This window comes from Vipera berus, assembly GCF_964194415.1.
Source record: "Vipera berus genome assembly, chromosome: 4".
Classification (NCBI taxonomy): Eukaryota; Metazoa; Chordata; class Lepidosauria; order Squamata; family Viperidae; genus Vipera; species Vipera berus.
Window position 1 is genome coordinate 58,834,593 of NC_138206.1, and position 20,096 is coordinate 58,854,688.

At 39.6% G+C, this 20,096-nt stretch overlaps 1 protein-coding gene and 1 long non-coding RNA gene across 3 annotated transcripts in view; both read left to right on the top strand.

Annotated features, from left to right (window-relative positions):
* The window catches only part of AGPAT3 (1-acylglycerol-3-phosphate O-acyltransferase 3), a 96,097-nt gene that overhangs the window by 9,683 nt on the left and 66,318 nt on the right, over positions 1 to 20,096 (top strand). Inside the window, exon 1 of one of the 2 annotated variants that reach the window (XM_081326497.1) lies at positions 4,249 to 4,377. The exons of the other annotated variant lie outside the window; for it this stretch is intronic. The gene's annotated coding sequence lies outside the window, so the exon portion shown is untranslated. Of the gene's footprint in view, positions 1 to 4,248; positions 4,378 to 20,096 lie in introns of those variants that run through there. 2 annotated transcript variants of the gene reach the window in all.
* LOC308667347 lies at positions 2,451 to 4,194 on the top strand. Its single transcript, XR_014026266.1, has 3 exons — positions 2,451 to 2,500; positions 4,006 to 4,088; positions 4,177 to 4,194. It is a non-coding gene; the product is annotated as an uncharacterized lncRNA (long non-coding RNA).

Consider the following 20,096-nt stretch of genomic DNA (forward strand, 5'->3'; position numbering starts at 1 on the left):
CCAAACCATATTATAGAACTAGCAGAACACTGCTTATCAAACACATACTTCATACACAGAGGCCAGAGATACAAACAAATAGAAGGCGCACCAATGGGATCCCCTCTATCACCAGTTATCGCCAACCTTTTCATGGAAGAATTTGAAACTAACGCTCTGGAAAAGACCACAAACAAACCAAAACTGTGGCTCAGATATGTGGATGACACCTTCGTGATCTGGCCCCATGGAAGAAAGGAGCTAGAAAACTTCCTGACACACCTGAACAGCCTACATCCCAAAATAAAATTCACCATGGAGATTGAAACAAACAACCAGTTACCTTTCCTGGATGTACTTATATACAAAAAACAAAACGGCACCCTAGGACACACAGTCTACCGAAAGAAAACACACACCAACCGTTACCTCAATGCGCAATCACATCATCACCCAGCACAAATAAATTCAGTAGCCAAAACACTAATAACAAGAACCAGATGCCTTGCGGATGAAACACATATACAAACAGAACTACACACCCTGACAGACATATTGACAGCAAACAAGTTCCAAAAAAACAAAATCACCAATATGATTCAGCAGGGGACTCCGAAACAGAAAAACATCCAAGAAGAAGAACAGAACAACGGACGAGCCATCTTGCCCTACATAAAAGGAACAACCGACAAAATCAGTAAAGTACTACGCAAACATAACATCAAAACCGCATTTAACACTGACAGAAAGATATCAACCATCCTGAGAAACCCCAAAGACAAAATAGAACTGGAAAACCAGGGCATATACCAAATCCCATGCGCCTCCTGTCCAGCAACATACATCGGACAGACTAACAGAAGAATAGAGGTACGTGTAGAAGAACATAAGAACTCAGTACAGAAGAAAGATCACACATCTTCACTAGTACAACACATAAACACTACGGGACACAACATCAATTTTGAAGGTACAAAAACAATCGCCAAAATAGAACATCTCAATAGCAGAATAATCAGAGAAGCCATTGAAATAGAAAAACACCCAGACAGTATGAACAAGCGAGACGACACCTCCCGCCTACATGCCATTTGGAAACCAGCATTGATAGAGAAACGAATTTCAGCAAACAAGGATTTAAAAAACCAACAAACAACCCCAAATGCCACCAGCCCCAGCAAGACTCATCCACACCCAGAACAAAAACTCTCCCACATAAAAGACAGAACAAGTCAAGCAAAAGTGCCATCACCCAAACAGAAGAACGCACACACGAACCTGACTGACCCATACCAGAGATACATAGCAGGTCCTCGAACTCGGAGCCAAACCAAAGCTCTGGAGGCCACTACACAGCCCACTCCTCAGGACACCAAATCACAACACTCAGGATATTACAACACAACAAAAAACCCCACCCATTCAGAACACACCCCACCCAACCAGAAGACAGCCACGCCTCCAACCAATCAGAAGACAACCACGCATCCACCCAATCAGAAGACAGCCACGCCTCCAACCAATCAGAAGACAACCACGCATCCACCCAATCAGAAGACAGCCACGCCTCAGAACACAGCCCCACCGGCAGTTAGAAGGAAAGGAACAGCCAGACCACGCATTGCTCCTGGAAGCAGCAGGAGGAACACTCCGGCCTGATGATGACGGATGGGATTTCGTCGAAACGTCGCCACAACTTTCTGAAGATGAAAGGAACGCGGGAAGAAACCCGAGACTCTAGATCTACACATACAGACACCCGCGAGAATCTACGAAAACATATATATATATATATATATATATATATATATATATATATATATATATATATATATATATATATATATATATATATATATATATATATATATACCATTTGATTTCAGTATTTTTAAGTAACATAAAAATAGTAGAAAGCATGTTACTTTGATAGTTCTTATGTAACTGTACAAAAACTATTAAGTGTGCTTTTTGCCCCAGGTTGCTATTAGAGTAGCCAGATATTTGTTAAAGAGTATTGTTAAAGTTATCTATTTCAGTAAAGTAATGTTGGGGCTTCCTACAATATTTTACGATCCCCTGAACTTAGCTATTGTGGGTTTTGATCTGTTATATATTTCTGAAAATGGACTCAATTTTCAGGTTTAGGTTCCTTTATTACTTGGCAGGTACTGTTATTTATTATTGTGTATCTGTTTCCTGAGTACCTCACACACTGAAACTGCCTTTGAAAACCCACGCTACCTAAAGGGCAAGGATGGCAAGGCTCTCTTTAGGAAAAGGTTTCTGAAGAAACTTCATGTACAGAATTTTAAGTTATTCCCAGTCTTGGGTGGTTCTCTTTGTGACATTGGAGCATAGCCAGTGGCATAAAAAAGTGTATGGCATTCTTGCTTGTGAAAATACTATGCTATTAGAACAGCTGAGACACTGGCACCAGGACAGAAGCTCTTGGCATTGGATTTGGTGAGGGAATTGGGAGAGCTGAAAAAGAAGTATTGAGCAAAGCAGAGTACACAAAGTAAGTTTGACCCTTATTTTGCTATATATGCTTCTCTAGAAATGTGCCTCTTTTTCCCTTTGAAGGAAAGTTTACAGGGAAAGATTATAGTGTAGTTCTGTTCCTTTTATATGATGATTCTCGCTTCCAGAAATTAAATGAACAACAACAACAATAATAAGTAAGTTGGAAGGGACCTTGGAAGTCATCTAGTCCAACCCCCTGCTCAGGCAAGAAACCCTATACCATTTCAGGCAAATGGCTGTCCAGTCTCCTCTTAAAAACTTCCAGTGTATCTAGATCCTAAAAAGCTTGCAAGTATGTACCCAAATTATCAGCCAAAATGCTGGAGGTGTGGTGATGAAGATGCAACATATTTTCATGTATGGTGGACTTGTAAAAAGGTTAAGGTTTTCTGGATAAAAATTTGGTGGAATATGCAGAAGATTTTTAAGCAAAGGATAAAGTTTTGTCCGCAACTCTTCTTGTTGGGAATAATCACAGATGCTACGGTTGTGGACACTAAGCTGATGTTAAATTTAATTACGGCAGCAAGACTTTTAATAGGTCAGTATTGGAAGAAAGAGGAACTGCCGACCATAGAAGAATGGACTTTAAAGGTTTCTGACCTGGCAGAGATGGCAAAGATTTCGGCTTACTTGAAAGATCACTCGCAAGAACGTTATATTATGGAATGGAGAAAATGGATTGAGTATATCCAGAACAAATATAGGGTTAAGAAGTTTCATGTAGCATTTGAATAAGTCTTCCTTCTTTTTTTTTATTTCTTTTTTTTTCTTTCTTCTCTATATATATTTAATATTACTAAGGTTTGTATTATCCTATACAAGCTAGAGAGTGATGGATTTTAGAGTTTATGGTTGTTAGTATATGGTTGTTTATGATTGTTTTTTTTTTCTATACCTTGTATTTAGCTCTGGGAAGTCGGGGGGGGGGAGGGGGGGAGGGAGAGGGGGGGAGGGAGAGGGGAGGGAGAGGGGGGGACTGTTAAAGATAAACTGTATGTTAAAACTTTTCAATAAAAAAAAACTTCCAGTGTTAGAGCATTCACCACTTCTGGAGGCAGGTTGTTCCACTGGTTAATTGTTCTAACTGTCAGGAAGTTTCTCCTTAGTTCTAGGTTGCTTCTCTCCTTGACTAGTTTCCATCCATTGCTTCTTGTCCTGCTTTCAGGTGCTTTGGAGAATAGCTTGACTCCCTCTTTTTTGTGGCAGCCCCTGAGATATTGGAACACTGCTATCATGTCACCCCTCACCCTTCTCTTCGTTAAACTACACATACCCAATTCCAGCAACCGTTCCCTATATGTTTTAGCCTCCAGTCCCCCAATCATCTTTGTTGCCCTAGAGTCTCAACATCTTTTTTACATCATGGTGACCAAAACTGGATGCAGTATTCCAAGTGTGGCCTTACCAAGGCATTGTAAAGTGGTATTAGTACTTCACGTAATCTTGATTCTGTCCCTCTATTAATGCAGCCTAGCACTGTGTTGGCTTTTTTGGCAGCTGCAGCACACTGCTGGCTCATATTGAAGTGATTGTCTACTAGGATTCCAAGATCCCTCTCACAGTTACTACTATTGAGCAAGGTACCACCTATACTATACCTGTGCATTTGATTTTTCCTGCCTAAATGTAGAATCTTACTTTTTTCACCATTGAATTTCATTTTGTTAGATAGCGCCCAGTGTTCGAGTCTGTCCAGATCCTCCTGCCAGCTTGGTGTCGTCTGCAAATTTGATGAGTTCCCCATCTATCCCCTCATCCAAATCATTGATGAAGATGTTGAAGAGCACTGGGCCCAGAACAGAGCCCTGGGGCACCCCACTACACACTTCCTTCCATGTAGATGCAGTTCCATTGAGGACCACACGCTGAGTACGGCCTGTCAGCCAGCTATGAATCCATCTGGTGGTGATGCTATCTAACCCACATTTTTCTATCTTATCAAGTAATAGGTTGTGATCTACTTTATCAAATGCCTTACTGAAGTCCAAGTAAATTATATCTACAGCATTCCTCTGGTCCACTAGTTTTGTCACTTGGTCAAAGAATGTAATAAGATTTGTCTGGCATGATCTGTTTTTGACAAACCCATGTTGACTTTTAGTGATGACTTTGTTTGCATCAAGGTGTTCGCTGATTTGTTGTTTGATTATCTTTTCCAGAATCTTCCCAGGTATTGAGGTCAGGCTGATAGGTCTGTAGTTTCCTGGATCTATTTTTTTCCCTTTTTTGAAGGTGGGAACTACAACAGCTCTCTTCCAGTCCTCTGGTAGTTCCCCAGTGCTCCAGGAACTTTGAAAAATATAGTTCAGTGGTTCTGAGATTACATCTGCCATTTCCTTGAGAACCTTGGGGTGTAATCCATCTGGTCATGGTGATTTGAACTCGTCTTGGCTGGATAGGTGCTCACTTACCATTTTCTTGCCTATCTTAACTTGCGTTTCTATTCTGTTTTTTATGGCACTGGTTTTGGTAGGTTGGACTGTTTTTTCTCTGTGTAAAGACAGATGCAAAAAACGAGTTAAATAGTTCTGCTTTCTCCCTGTTGCTTGTCACCTTCTTGCCACTTTCCCCCACTAATGGACCAATCATTTCCTTAACTTTTTTCTTGATTTTTATATGTTGAAAGAAACTTTTTTTGTTATTTTTGACTTTGGTCGCAAGCCATAGTTCATTTTGAGTCTTAGCTTTCCTTAGTTCATCTTTGCAGGCACGGGCTATTGGCTGATATTCTGACTTAGTTATGTGCCCCCTTTCCAATTCTTATAGAATTCTCTATAACTTTTCTTTAGTGCTGGCAAGCTTTTAAAAATTAACTGACTTCTACCGGGGAGAGCATTTGCCTTCATTTTTGTATTGTTATAGCATTGTGATTCATTCATTGTTGAACAATATTGTAATCCAATTTGAATTTCTTGAAATGTAGGCATTTTATATGCTTTCCACAAAGCGTTCAACATGCCTGGTCCTTTTGCTTTCCCTGAGAAAATTAATACGCCTTTGAGTCCTATATACCAGACTTTGGCAACCTGATATCTTGCACATATTGTGAAATCCAACTCTCTTAACCTGATGCCAGACCAGCAATGAACATTGTAGCTGGGAAAAATGGAAATTATAGTTGAAAGACTGGCTCTGGGACAGCTGTTTTATTTAACTTGTTAGAAATAAAAGCCATTGATCTCAGTGGCATTTACCCATGACAGAAATATAGAATGATTTTGTTGCATTTACAGAAAATGCTGTCAGGACTTAAAGAAAACACAAATAGTTTTTTTGTAAGCCATAGTGGCTGGGGTACCAAATGATATTAAAGGCAATATGGATGGATTTGCATGTCATGCTGGGCCCAATACAAGCAAACTGCATTAAATGTGAAGATATTAGGAATTTTTAAATTAAACCATGGATTGCTAAATAACCAAATGGATAGAGTTCCCATACCTGTTAAGCCAGAAACTGTGGTTTTCAAATCAGTGTAGCAGAGCTCACACAACACATTAAGCTAAAAAAGAAACCACCATCATTATGTGAAAAAAGCTTATAGTGTATGAATACACTATACATTGTCAGAATACAAGCGAATTTGAGGGCTAATCCACATGGAGCCCCATTTCCATCTGTCCTGTTTGCCATCGTTCACTCCCTAGAGACTAAAATGGACAATGTGAAATTTGAGCGGGCCCCGAACAAGGAGTATATATCGGAGGTGGTGACCCTTTGAGAGCTGTATGCAACAAAATTTCATTTTGATGTATGCCGATTGGTGTACATTCAAAGTGACAATAAAGTTATCATCATCATTATATTTATTCATTTAATAGGTGTAAATCCCACCTTTTAGGAGTTCAAGGCTGTCTACATAACACGCCCTCCTCTGCTGCCATTCCAAAATCTTAAGACCTACATCATGCTGGCATGCAGAATATTTTATTTGAATCAGGTCTTTGACATTTAGGGAGATTAATAGTGGTGGGTAAGGAATTTCATCCTAATTTCAGCAAGCAGATAACAGTGGTTATTCATTGTGGGCAGGAAGTTAAGTTCATGGCTACAGGATCATGCAATTCTTTTCCTTCTTCCTTTATTAATATTAATTTTATCTTTGAATGTGAGGAAATGTGGGACATAAATTTGGAAAATGGAGGGTCAGTATATCTAACAGTGAAGAAGAATGGGAATTTATTCTTATCATGCTCCAACAATTCTTGAAAAGAGAATTTGGGAAGCAGCAAGAATATATACAAACTTGGAAAATGTATGCATAGAACTGCATCCAAATTCCACAGTAAATGTTTCAGGGCCATTTAAAAGTATACCCACCTCCCCATTAAAAAATCATGTTTTGAATATAGTTTTGATTATTCCTTTGCTGTGATGTGATTTTCAATGCAAAATTTCCATTTCAATTGTCAGCATAATTGCTGACACAGGAGTTTTGTTCCCCATTTGTCATTGCCTTTTTAAACAGTGTCTGTTGACTCATGTTTTCCCAGATGTGAAAGGCTTAAGATAAAATTAGGAAGACTTTCCATCTAATTTTTGTATAGATTGGTAGACTGAAGGTTCTCATGTAATTTATTTATATATCAAACTTATTAACCACCCATATCCCTCACAGAGGGGCTTTAGGCAGTGTACAATTTAATCAATACTATAAAACCTTAAAATCGAGTAATTTAAGATAAACTTAAAAACGTAAAACAACATTATAAAATTGCAAGAGATGGAAATATTTAAAATGGGGAGATTTAAGAGTTGTTAATATAGGCGGTGGGGGGGGGGTTATCATGGGGCAACCTGCTCCATGGCTGGTTGGGCACTTGTGTTCCCCACGCAAGGTTTTCAGCCAGGTTTTGACCCGTTTGTGGAAGGCCAAAAGATTGGGCACGTTCCTCATCTCTGGGGACAAAATGTTCCATAAAGCAGGAGCAGCAGCAGAAAATGTCCTCCTCCTTGACCTCACCAGTAGGAATTCTCTGACTGACACGGTCAGTAGCATGCTCTTCCCTGTCTGAATGAGTGGACAGGATGATGGAATGGGGCCAGTTCCAGTTCCGTAGGTAATCTGATCCATGCCATGTAGGGCTTTAAATATAGTGACCAACACTATGAATTGGATGTGGAAGCAAACTGGCACCCGGTGCAGTTCGTGGATGGATACGAGGTGTTATTTGTGCCCTTTGGGCACCCAATGTAGCTCACGCAGCAGTTGAAGCTTCCAGATACTTTTCAAGGGTAGCCCCATATAGAGCATGTTGCAATAGTCCAATCAGGAGATGCCCACGGCACTAGTGACCAAGTGGAGAGCATATGTAATGATTTACATTTGTTATATATGCTCAGAGATAATGCCAGAGATACTTTTGGAAATGAGAATCTTATAAACTAACATTTCAGGGCATGCAGCTGAACATTTATGGCATGCTGATACACTTTACTTCTAAGAGTCTTTTGATCCAAAATTTCAATTAAGAGCCTGCTTTTAATTGCACGTGGCAGTTTACACGCTGCATTTACTTATGTGTTTGCATGCAGGCTGTGCAAGCATATCTTTCAGGATATTTATTATGTGAACTGGAACATTTAGAAGCTCTTAATAGAATGTGAGTTGGAATAAACAACCTGCAAATAGTACAATTCTACAGTTTTTCCCCTCTCACTTACATATTTTGTTATTTTATGCCAAATGGACTATTAGCTGATATTTTAATTAATTATTTAACATAATGAAGCCTGTACTTTTAACTTTATACTTTAGGTAGAAGGATACAGAGAGATACATAATACTTACCCGAGAATAAATCTCATTGAATTTAGTAACTCCTACAGGATTGGATTTAAATCAGATAACAAATTTCATCAGCTAATTGGGAGAATCCTGAATATCTGCAACAGGTATACCATGGTTTGGACTGTGCTCTCAAGAAAAGAGAAATTCCAGATGGATAGTGATTACTTTGAAAATACACCAGTATTGTTTTGTACTCCCAGTCTCTCTATAACCGAATGAATGGGCTCATGTTTTCTTTTCTTTTGTTTTAAATTAGAATGGATTACCTGATTGTTTCTGAAAATAACATGAAAGATCTCTAGATATTTGCTTTCTGGCCCAGAAGTGTGATTTCCCTAGATAACACTGAACTCCAAAAGAGAAAGCAATTAAAACCTGTAATCAGAGATAGGAAATATGCTGTTGCTGAATTACTGCTCCAACAGTTCCACCCACCACGAACAAAGGTGTGCAGTCCTGGAAATGGTCATTTGGCAAATGTAAGGGTTACCGCTTCCTCAACCCAGTGTTTTTATTTATTTTCTTTAATTTATTGGATTTTTAAGGCTGGCCAACTGAGAAAAGACTGTGGGTGGTTTGCAGTAATTTAAAACAATAATTTGGATAAAACAATAATATTTTAAAAATATTCAGCCTCAACAGGAGCTGAACAAGCACTTTAACTCCCAGCCCCCAAACCAGAGCCAGATCTTAAACAGATTTCCGAAACGTGACAGAAGGGTAGAATATGATCTGTCACGTTTCAGTCTCTTCCAGCTTTGTTTAACACGGGGCTTTTCAACCTTTTCACCCATTGTACCACTTTTAGGATAAGGCAACATCCGAGTACCACCAGTCGCCTAGCAAGGTGTCAAAAACTTGATGACCCCCCCAAAAAAGGAAAAAAGAGATGAAGTACAGGTAGTCCTCGACTTAACAACAGTTCGTTAGTGACTGTTCGAAGTTACAATGGCACTGAAAAAATCTGAGTACCACCTGCCTGCCTGCCCAGCGGCGCTCTTCCTCCTGTCCGAGGTTTTCATTGTTGTGAGCATTTCTGTTGAGGATTGGCAGTGGGGGGGTGTTTGGTTTTTATTTCCCCCCCCATCTGCTGGGTGGTTGCAGCAGGTTCTGGTCACTTCACATGACCCTGGGACACTGTGACCATCATAAATGAATCAGTTGCCAAGCATCTGAATGTAAATCACAAGACCCTGGGGATGCTGCAACATTCCAGCTGATCGATGCTTCTTCAGGGCTCAGCAGAAGCGCCAGCAGCGCCGAGCTCCAGCTGGAGCCTGGCGCTTCTGCTGAGCCCTGACAGCCCTGCAGCTCCAGCCATCTCTCGCTCAGGCTTGTGCAGTGCTACCACCAGTTCAGCTCATTCCCCTCCCCCACTACCACTTCTCTAGGATGGTCGCGTACCACCTGCCAGGTGCCAATGTACCACAAGTGGTACCCGTACCACTGGTTGAAAAGCCCTGGTTTAACAGACCAGGTGTCTCTTTTGGTGCACTTTTACACACAAAAGTGCTGTTACGTCTGGCTAATAAATTTCTTAAAGTACTAAATTTGTGTTTAAAATAGCTTTTTATTAGGAGATTGGTAATCTGCTTATAGGTATGTGATGTGCAGTAGTAACTGCTTAGAAAGGCATTTCCCCATCATTCTCATTTTCTCTCTCTCTCTCTCTTTTTGTCTCCTTCTCTCTGTCGCCTACAAGTTAGCACTGATTCCTGGTGACTGCCTGGACATGTCCCTGCAGTTTTCTTGGCAGGGTTTTTCAGAAGTGGTTTGGTGCTGGTATTTTTCACTAGGGTGAGAAAGAGTGACTGGCCCAACATCACCTGGTTGCTTTGTATCTAGGGCAGGACTAGAACTCACAGTCTCCTGGTTTCTAGCCTGGCGCTGTAATCACTACACCAAACTGGCGCTCTTCTCTATTCTTTAAGTGTGTTTCTGTTATTTAAGCCACAGATGGATGGCTTCTTCTGCTTTTGCTTTCTATCATTTCAATGGTATGTTGACATAACTATTCAGCTCTTGCGTCTTGTAACTCTCTGTTGCAGCAAATTCATTAACGTGAATCCTCTTTGAAAGATTTGCAACAATTCTTCCCAGACTTCTCTCCTGCGCCTTATTCAGTAGGTCCAACGGACTCCTCTTCTACATATTGATGGTTTGGTCTATTCTCCCTTATGTTATTTCTCATCCTTCTGATAATCTCTCACAGCAACCTGATTACTTCTCAGTCCTTCCTGAGACTCCTAATAATGTTTTTTTTTAAATAAAGCTGTATTTGCCTTTCAAAAAATTTACCTATGGTGAATTTCATGTGTTTTACTCAGAAAATCCAATCTTTTAGATTTGTATTTATATAACAAACTGAGATATAAATAACCACTTGGACTGAGTTGCTATAGCTCACTTCGCTAAAATGCGATTGGTTAGTTTTTGTTATCTAACTATGCCTATACTACATCATGATTTGATGGTTAGTACAAGGTCCTTGCTCTCCCACTATATTTATTTGCCCTATGGTGCTCAGAAAACTATGTAGCAAAAATATATCGGAACAATATTGGTTCTGTGGGCACATTTGGAATTTAGGAAACACACACCCAAAATGCCATTGCAGACTAACATTTTCATAATACTTGCTCAGATGAGCATGATCAATCGGAAAATACCAAATTAATAGAAAGCATTTATCCCCAGAAATGCTGCTACAGTCCCAGTGAGATTTTTGTGTGTTCCAGATACACCACTGCAAACAAATACACTAGATACTGATGCTTTTACTTTGCAATATCATTTGACTGTATCTTTTATTAAAACTATTTTTAAAAGTCAGGTAGGTTAGATAGGCTGGTGGATGCTAAAGAGGATGATCATTGGGGCACAACATGGTCTACCCTGTTACAAAAGGTACTGTTTCATTTCAGTTGGTTAGCTATGGAAGGGCTACCAGATCTGAGCTGCAAAAATCTGGAGCACCCATAAAGGGCAGGATAAAATTAGGATTTACTGAATCTCTTTGAAAGCATCTACACTTTCATATTTTACAGCCCAGATTGGTAACCCAAAACTATGATTTTTGCTTATTCTGCAGCCTAGAATAGAATTAAGATTAGTATTAAGATATGTGATTTAATCTTTTAAAGTTCATTTAGAGAATGATGATATATAGGTGTATCTTATTTGAAAATACAAAATCAGTGTCCTATTAACTAGAGTGAAACAAAATGATTTCCCAGTGCTTGGAATGGAATATAAATTATCTTTGCTGAAACCTGATTGAATTCAGAACAATGCACGTTGATAGCTTTTTAGTTGTTGTTGTTGTTGTTGTTAGCTGCGAAGTCGTGTCCGACCCATCGCGACCCTATGGACAACATTCCTCCAGGCCTTCCTGTCCTCTACCATCTTCTGGAGTCCATTTAAGCTCACGCCTACTGCTTCAGTGACTCCATCCAGCCACCTCATTCTCTGTCGTCCCCTTCTTCTATTGCCCTCGATCTTTCCCAGCATTAGGCTCTTCTCCAGTGAGTCCTTCCTTCTCATTAGGTGGCCAAAGTATTTGAGTTTTAGCTTCAGGATCTGGCCTTCTAAAGAGCAGTCAGGATTGATCTCCTCTAGGACTGACCGGTTTGATCGCCTTGCGGTCCAAGGGACTCGCAGGAGTCTTCTCCAGCACCACAGTTCAAAGGCCTCAATTCTTTGGCGCTCAGCCTTTCTTATGGTCCAACTTTCACTGCCATACGTTGCAACTGGGAAGACCATAGCCTTGACTATACACACTTTTGTTGACAGGGTGATGTCTCTGCTTTTTAGTGTGCTGTCTAGATTTGCCATGGCTTTCCTCCCCAGGAGCAAGCGTCTTTTAATTTCTTGGCTACAGTCCCCATCTGCAGTGATCTTGGAGCCCAGGAAAATAAAATCTGTCACTACCTCCATTTCTTCCCCATCTATTTGCCAGGAATTGAGAGGGCCAGATGCCATGATCTTGGTTTTCTTAATGTTAAGTTTCAACCCAAGTTTTGCACTCTCCTTCTTCACCTGCAACAAGAGGCTCTTTAGTTCTTCTTCACTTTCTGCCATTAGAGTGGTATCATCTGCGTATCTTAGGTTGTTGATATTTCTTCCGGCAATCTTAATTCCAACTTTTGATTCATCTAGCCCTGCCTTTCTCATGATGTGCTCTGCATATAAGTTAAATAGGCAGGGCGACAGTATACAGCCTTGCCGGACTCCTTTCCCAATTTTGAACCAATCAGTGGTTCCGTGTCCAGTTCTCACTGTTGCTTCTTGACCCGCATATAGGTTTCTCAAGAGACAAATAAGATGGTCTGGTACTCCCATCTCTTTAAGAACTTGCCACAGTTTGTTATGATCCACACAATCAAAGGCTTTAGCATAGTCAATGAAGCAGAAGTAGATGTTTTTCTGGAACTCCCTAGCTTTCTCCATGATCCAGCGTATGTTGGCAATTTGATCTCTAGTTCCTCTGCCTCTTCGAAATCCTGCCTGCACTTCTGGTAGTTCTCGATCCACATACTGCTGAAGTCTAGCTTGTAGGATTTTAAGCATGACTTTACTAGCATGAGAAATGAGTGCAATGGTGCGATAGTTTGAACATTCTTTGGCACTGCCTTTCTTTGGAATTGGAATGTAAACTGATCTTTTCCAATCCTGTGGCCATTGTTGAGTTTTCCAAATTTGCTGGCAAATTGAGTGTAGCACTTTTACTGCATTGTCTTTTAAGATTTTGAATAGCTCAGCTGGGATACTGTCACTTCCACTAGCTTTGTTGTTGCTCAGCTTTTCTAAGGCCCACTTCACTTCACATTCTAGGATGTCTGGCTCGAGGTCAGTGACCACCTCATTGTGATTATCAGGGACGTTAAGCTCATTCTTGTATAGTTCTTCTGTGTAATTTTGCCACCTCTTCTTAATCTCTTCTGCCTCTGTTAGGTCCCTGCCATTTTGGTCCTTTATCATGCCCATTTTTGCATTAAACGTTCCCTTCATTTCTCCAATTTTCTTGAAAAGATCTCTGGTCCTCCCTATTCTATTATTTTCTTCTATTTCTTTGCATTGTTCATTTAAGAAGGCATTCTTATCTCTTCTAGCTATTCTCTGGAATTCTGCATTCAATTGGGTGTATCTTTCTTTTTCTCCCTTGCCTTTCGCTTCCCTCCTTTCCTCAGCTATTTGCAAAGCTTCCTCGGACAGCCATTTTGCTTTCTTGCATTTCTTTTTCTTTGGGATGGTTTTGGTTGCTACCTGTTGTACAATGTCGCGAACCTCTGTCCATAGTTCTTCAGGCACTCTGTCTATCAGATCTAATTCCTTAAATCTATTTGTCACCTCTACTGTATATTCAACAGGGATATGATTTAATTCATACCTGAGTGGCCTAGTGCTTTTCCCTACTTTCTTCAGTTTAAGCCTAAACTTTGCAAGGAGAAGCTCATGGTCTGAGCCACAGTCAGCTCCTGGTCTTGTTTTTACTGACTGTATAGAGCTTCTCCATCTTTGGCTGCAGAGCATATAGTCAATCTGATTTCTGTGTTGACCATCTGGTGATGTCCATGTGTAGAGCCGTCTCTTGGGTTGTTGGAAAAGAGTGTTTGCTATGACCATTGTATTCTCTTGACAGAATTCTATCAGCCTGTGCCCTGCTTCATTTTGCACTCCAAGGCCGAACTTGCCTGTTATTCCAGTTATCTTTTGGCTTCCTACTTTAGCATTCCAATCCCCCATGATGATAAGAACATCATTTTTTGGTGTTAGTTCTATAAGGTGCTGTAGTGCTTCATAGAACTGGTCAATTTCATCCTCTTCAGCACTGGTGGTTGGGGCATAGACCTGGACTACTGTGATATTGAATGGTTTGCCTTGGATTCGAACTGAGATCATTCTGTCATTTTGAGGATTGTATCCCAGTATTGCTTTTCCTACTCTTTTATTGACTATGAAGGCTACTCCATTTCTTCTGAAGGATTCTTGCCCACAGTAGTATACCTGATGGTCATCTGAATTAAATTCACCCATTCCTGTCCATTTTAGTTCGCTGATACCTAAGATGTCAATGTTCAGTCTTGTCATCTCTTGTTTGACCACGTCCAGTTTTCCTTGATTCATGGATCTTACATTCCAAGTTCCTATGGAGAAAAAATCTTTACAGCATCGGACTTTCCTTTCACCACCAGACATATCCACAGCTGAGCGTCCTTTCGGCTTTGGCCCAGTCGCTTCATTCTTTCTGGCGCTACTAGTACTAGCCCTCTGCTCTTCCCCAGTAGCATATTGGACACCTTCCGACCTGAGGGGCTCATCTTCCAGCGTCATATCGTTTTGCCTTTTGGTACTGTCCATAGGGTTTTCATGGCAAAGATACTGGAGTGGTTTGCCATTTCCTTCTCCAGTGGATCACGTTTTGTCAGAACTCTCTGCTATGACCTGTCCGTCTTGGGTGGCCCTGCACGGCATAGCTCATAGCTTCATTGAATTACGCAAGCCCCTTCGCCACGACAAGGCAGTAATCCATGAAGGGGAGCTTTTTAGTACTTCTTTATAATCATTTGAAAGATTTTAAAATCTTCTGATTAAAGAGCTTCCAAGCTCCTCACGTTGGGAAGGAGGGAAAACTCATAAATCCATAATCTTACACAGTATCCTAAATATTTCATAAAAATACTAAATTGAATATATTAAATAAAACAAATAATAAGTTAAATAATAAATTAAGTAATTCATTATATTAAAGGAAATTTATATAGGTAAAATCTTTCAGCTGTAATCTACTGGTGACTTCATGAACCAGTCTTTATTGTCAATAAAATGGAACTGATTCGTGTTGCCTTTTTCTGGAAAAAAAATTTTTAACCCTCATTGCTTCCCTCTGTCTTTGCTAATATCTTGTAGTCTGTCATCCAAATGATAACTGGGCAATATCCTGCTTAACATTTTGAGTCAACTTGGCTCACTGCTGCTTCTAAATAAATGCAAGGTTGCATTGAACTAATCTGAAACGTGGAAAACTAAATCCAATTGTAAAAGGCAGAATTTGCATTATTACTTCTGCATCTGCAATACTTACTGTATGGCATCGTTATATCTTCTTGCCAAGCGGTATAAAAATCTGGCACAGCAGCGTAGCTGGATAGTGCTTTTTGTTCTCTCTCAGCATTGCCAAGAACATTTTCATCCTTTGCTTTTGCAGTGGAGAATACAAAAGAACAACTTCATGCAAGTCAAACTCTTAAGGCTTTTTTTGAAGAGGAGGAAAGGATTGAAGACTGTGGATGTTTAAAAATAAACTTTAATTGCTGTTTGGTGGGGCAGTTCAAAACAATCTTCAGTTTTGCCTTGAGATAATGGTATTGACTGGCCATGTTGCTAGAAATTCACTCATCACAGTTATTTGAAGTGTGGGATACTGCCATCTTTCCTGTAATGTTTCAAGAGATTGTTTGATAACGTGCATCAGTTCCATTCCATAAATCTTGTTAAATTACTTATTTGAAAATTGTGATATGGTGAAGGTGTTTTGTTTTTTTAAATTTTCCTTTGCTGTTGCTTCTTTCAAAAAGGGCAGTGGTTTTGAGTGCAATCTGTTTACAGTGCTAGTCTGTCTGCAAGTAAGGAGTTTTTAAGGGCTTGTTTGAGAACGAGGTTAGGAGACGAAACACCAAACTTTGTATGCATACTGGTAGCCTCTAGTGTTCCATTTTCATCATATCCACCTGCTCATTTCTGCATCTTCTTTCACATTGATGCCGGCAACAGGGTAGATTTTCCTAAGGGCCAGTGTAGCCCAGAGGTCACCCTCCTTAATCCTAATGCAACCATTCTGCCAACTTCACTTTGACTGGCATTTGCAGTGGAGGTATTATCTGCGGGAATATGCATGCATAGATCACTAGGAATCAATTTGATTTTGAAGCAAGTGCAAGCCTTCTAGGGGAAGCAGCTGCTTTAATACTTCAAATGCCAGTTCACTTTCCAGAGACCCCGTTCTGATATTTTTTACAGCTGTAATAGAATCAAGCAACTCTATGTGCACCTTTGATACATACAAAAAGCCAACTCAAGTTATTTGTAAGCCAATCTCTGTTTAGCTGAAATGGCCCTATACAGATATACAGTGCTCTACAGGATGTCGAAGAGTCAGATCAGATCAGGAGTCAGCTAATCTTTCAGAGGGATAAAAAAAAAATAAACTTTTAACAAAGGAGAATCTCAAAAGAACTCAATTAAAGACTTTCTTATACAAATACAAATATACATATAAAGTTTATTACATAATTACTCTTTGAAGGAGATATTTGGTTCAGAAATATAAAAAATAAAGACTGCAAATGCAAGCACATCATGAGTTTTCAAAATCTCAAATAGCAGATTTATTATTTTTATTTGATTGTGAGTCCTCATCAATGTCATTGACAGGAATTATGTATTGTCTGACATTGTTAACTGCCATGTTGCTAATTTGTAATGTAGTCAGAACAGAGCTAAATAGATCAAAAAATAGTTTGCTCTGCTCCTGTACATTTTTTAAAAAAGTCTAGATTTGAGTTATCTTCCAGAATTGCAGTTAGCTTTTAATAATATGTTTATTTTTCCATTTAGAACGTACCTTTGGTATATGAGAAACTTAGGGTAACAGCATGATTTATATATTTTTTAAAATTGCATTACTTTGCTTTCCAGATGTATATTATAGTGTCTGCTGTTTCAGTTACCTGAAGTTCCTCTAAAATGCGAATTTTATGACTTTGCAGTACTGGGCATTGACATTTGCTTTGCCTAGTCTAGTCTAATGCAACCCTCTCAAAGATATTTCAGCTATAATTTTGAGTGGGAAAGGAGAAGCAATAGGACTAGCACCCAATCTTTGTTCTTTAGAAGGTAACTCTTTAACAACTTGGCCCATGGATAGATTGAAAAAAGAGAAATGTATAATCTCCCAGGCATTTAGCTTTGTCATAACTCCTTCCTCCCTTCCAGCATGCACTTAACAGCTTCTGATCATATTAGGCTCCAGATACTTCTGTATCTCATTAGAGCTTCAGAGACTTCTCTCATATAAGAGATTGCCAGTTCAGAACCTTGAAAGGATAACCAAGAGAGAGAAAAAATCTTCTTTGGAGACGTTTCAGTCAATCAACCTGTCAGCTAATGCTTGATTATAAGTTTTTATTGAATGCCTCTTAGGAAAAAGAACAGAGAATGTGCCTCCCCTTGGATGCGTTTCCATTCAGCAACCTCCAGCAAGGTTTAACTGTTCTTTGGGTGATGCAATTTAAGAATTACATTGCACTGCAAAAGCATCTTCAAGATGAAGCTTTGTTTGGCATACAGCTCATACACAGTGTCTTTGATCTGTCTTGCTGCTGGTTTCTCATTTATCTGCACGTTTTTGTCAAATTCTCTATAGCCCTCTCTAGACAACGTATAATTTTATTTTGCTGCATAAATAAAATTTAAATCACCTTAAATTAGGATAAGTGATGATTTGTCAGGTGAAAAATAAGATGATTTTTTCAGGTGATTATTAAGGAAACAAATGGCAATAGAAATAATTAAATACTGAAACATTCAATTGTTTTCATTGCCATTTGTTCTCTTAATAGAAGGAAACTGTTCTAAACATACTAGGAGAAGTTTGGAAATTGACTTAGTTTGAAGCAGTGGCCCGTCCTTATTTAATAGTCAAGTTATGTATTTTCTGGTTAGCTGCTGTGGTTGTTCTGTAAAAATCAGTTTCTATATTAATTGGCATTCATAGGTAAAGGTAAAGGTTTCCCTGCACATGCATGCTAGTCGTTTCCTACTCTAGGGGCCAGTGCTCATCTCCGTTTCAAAGCCGAAGAGCCAGCGCTTGTTCGAGGATGTCTCCGTGGTCATGTGGCCAGCATGACTAGACGCCAAAGGCACACGGAATGCTGTTACCTTCCCACCATAGTGGTCCCTATTTTCTACTTGCATTTTTACGTGCTTTCGAACTGCTAGGTTGGCAGAAGCTGGAATGAGTAACAGGCGCTCACTTTGCTACGCGGCACTCGGGATTCGACCCACCAAACTGCATTCATAAGAGGGCTCCAAAAACTAAGATGGCAGATGTTTCACCTCTTTGTAGTTAGGTTGAATATATAAGGCTAAACTTCATTTTGTGATAAAGATTTTATTTAATTACCCCCAAATTTTGCTAGTCAGGAATTTCGGTGGTGCATGTAGAGAGAATGCCAGGGCCTATAACAAAAATGTGGGTGAAGAGTGGGTGCCAATATTCCCTCATTTCTACAGATTGCTTCTCTTTGCATTAAAGCAAGCCTACTCCCAATTTAGGCATGGAAGCTGGCTGGATGACTTGGGGCCATTCTCTTTCAACCTAACTTTCAGGGTTGTTCTGGGGAAGAGAACAAAGGAGTATCAGTTGTAAGGCTGCAGTCTCTTCCTTCAAACTCGCCCCAACCTTTGAGTTTGGCATTTGATAACTCCACAAATATGGAAAAAAAGAAATATGTTGTTATGATATGCTATGATGAAAAAGAAAGACATATTTTTCATGGCAAAAACATTATTGGAAAGCTGGAAGAACAAATCTGTACGTCACTTCTAAATATTTAAAGTTCTTTAGTGTACATTTCCAATTGACTAGTTATGTTTCATAAATATAGGGAAATAGCCACAAATTTTGATAAAGATGGCATCTGTACTCTGTGATAAAAGCAAAATTGAGAGCAATGTAGAATTTTAATGTGAATTTTACTTTGCATAATGTGAAATTGTGGCCACGTTCACATATAATACTAATCAGTGTAGTGTAACTCTTATTTGTTTGGTGGTTGTTTGATTTGTGTGCCACCCATCTTGCCTAGAGGCAACCCTGGGCAAACATTAAAAACTAGTAAACATTAAAACAATATATTAACAACAATAATAATTTACAAATTATTATATATTTTGTCTTGTGTGGCTTGCATAGCATCAGATCAAGTCATACACAGTATATGAATCTATGTCATCACCTTTAATGGCATATAAAGCTATATCTTGCATATATCATACAGAGTTTTTCAGACATTATAGTATTTTTTAAAAGATTTATTATCCTGCCTTTTATTATTTATATAAGTAACTCAAGATGGCAAACATACCTAATACTTCAAACTCCTATTTTCTCCACAGAAACTCTGAAAATGAGTTCGGCTGAGAGACTGTAATTGGCCCAAAGTCACGCAGCCAGCTTTCTTGCCTAAGGTGGGACTAGAACTCATAGTCTCCTGGTTCCTAGCCTGGTGCCTTAACCACTAGTCCAGGGGTCAGCAACCTGAAACAGTGAAAGAGCCACTCGGAACCGGTTCCCTCACAAAAGGAAAAACTGGGAGCCGCAAAAAATGTGTGCGCATGCGTGTACATGCGCACATGCGCAGAACGGGGTTTAACTGAAGAGTGGAGCCAAGGCGAGATATGTACCTACCCTGCATATTTGAATTGATTGGTTGAACTTTTTTAGTCCTACATTTTTTTGGGGGGGGGACTGCGCATGGCAGAGAACTGGGAGCCGCAGGAGACGCCTGAAAGAGCCGCATGCGGCTCCGGAGCCGCGGGTTGCAGACCTGTGCACTAGTCCAAACTAGCCATTTGCCATTAATATTTATTATTAAACATGAATGATTAATATTTACATTATTATAATTCCCATTAATCATCATTAGTGTAGTTGATAGGGAAGAATAGGAGTTGTAATCCTACAATTCTGGAGGGTACAAATTTGGAGAATGAAGTGGAATAACGGGGTTTCTTT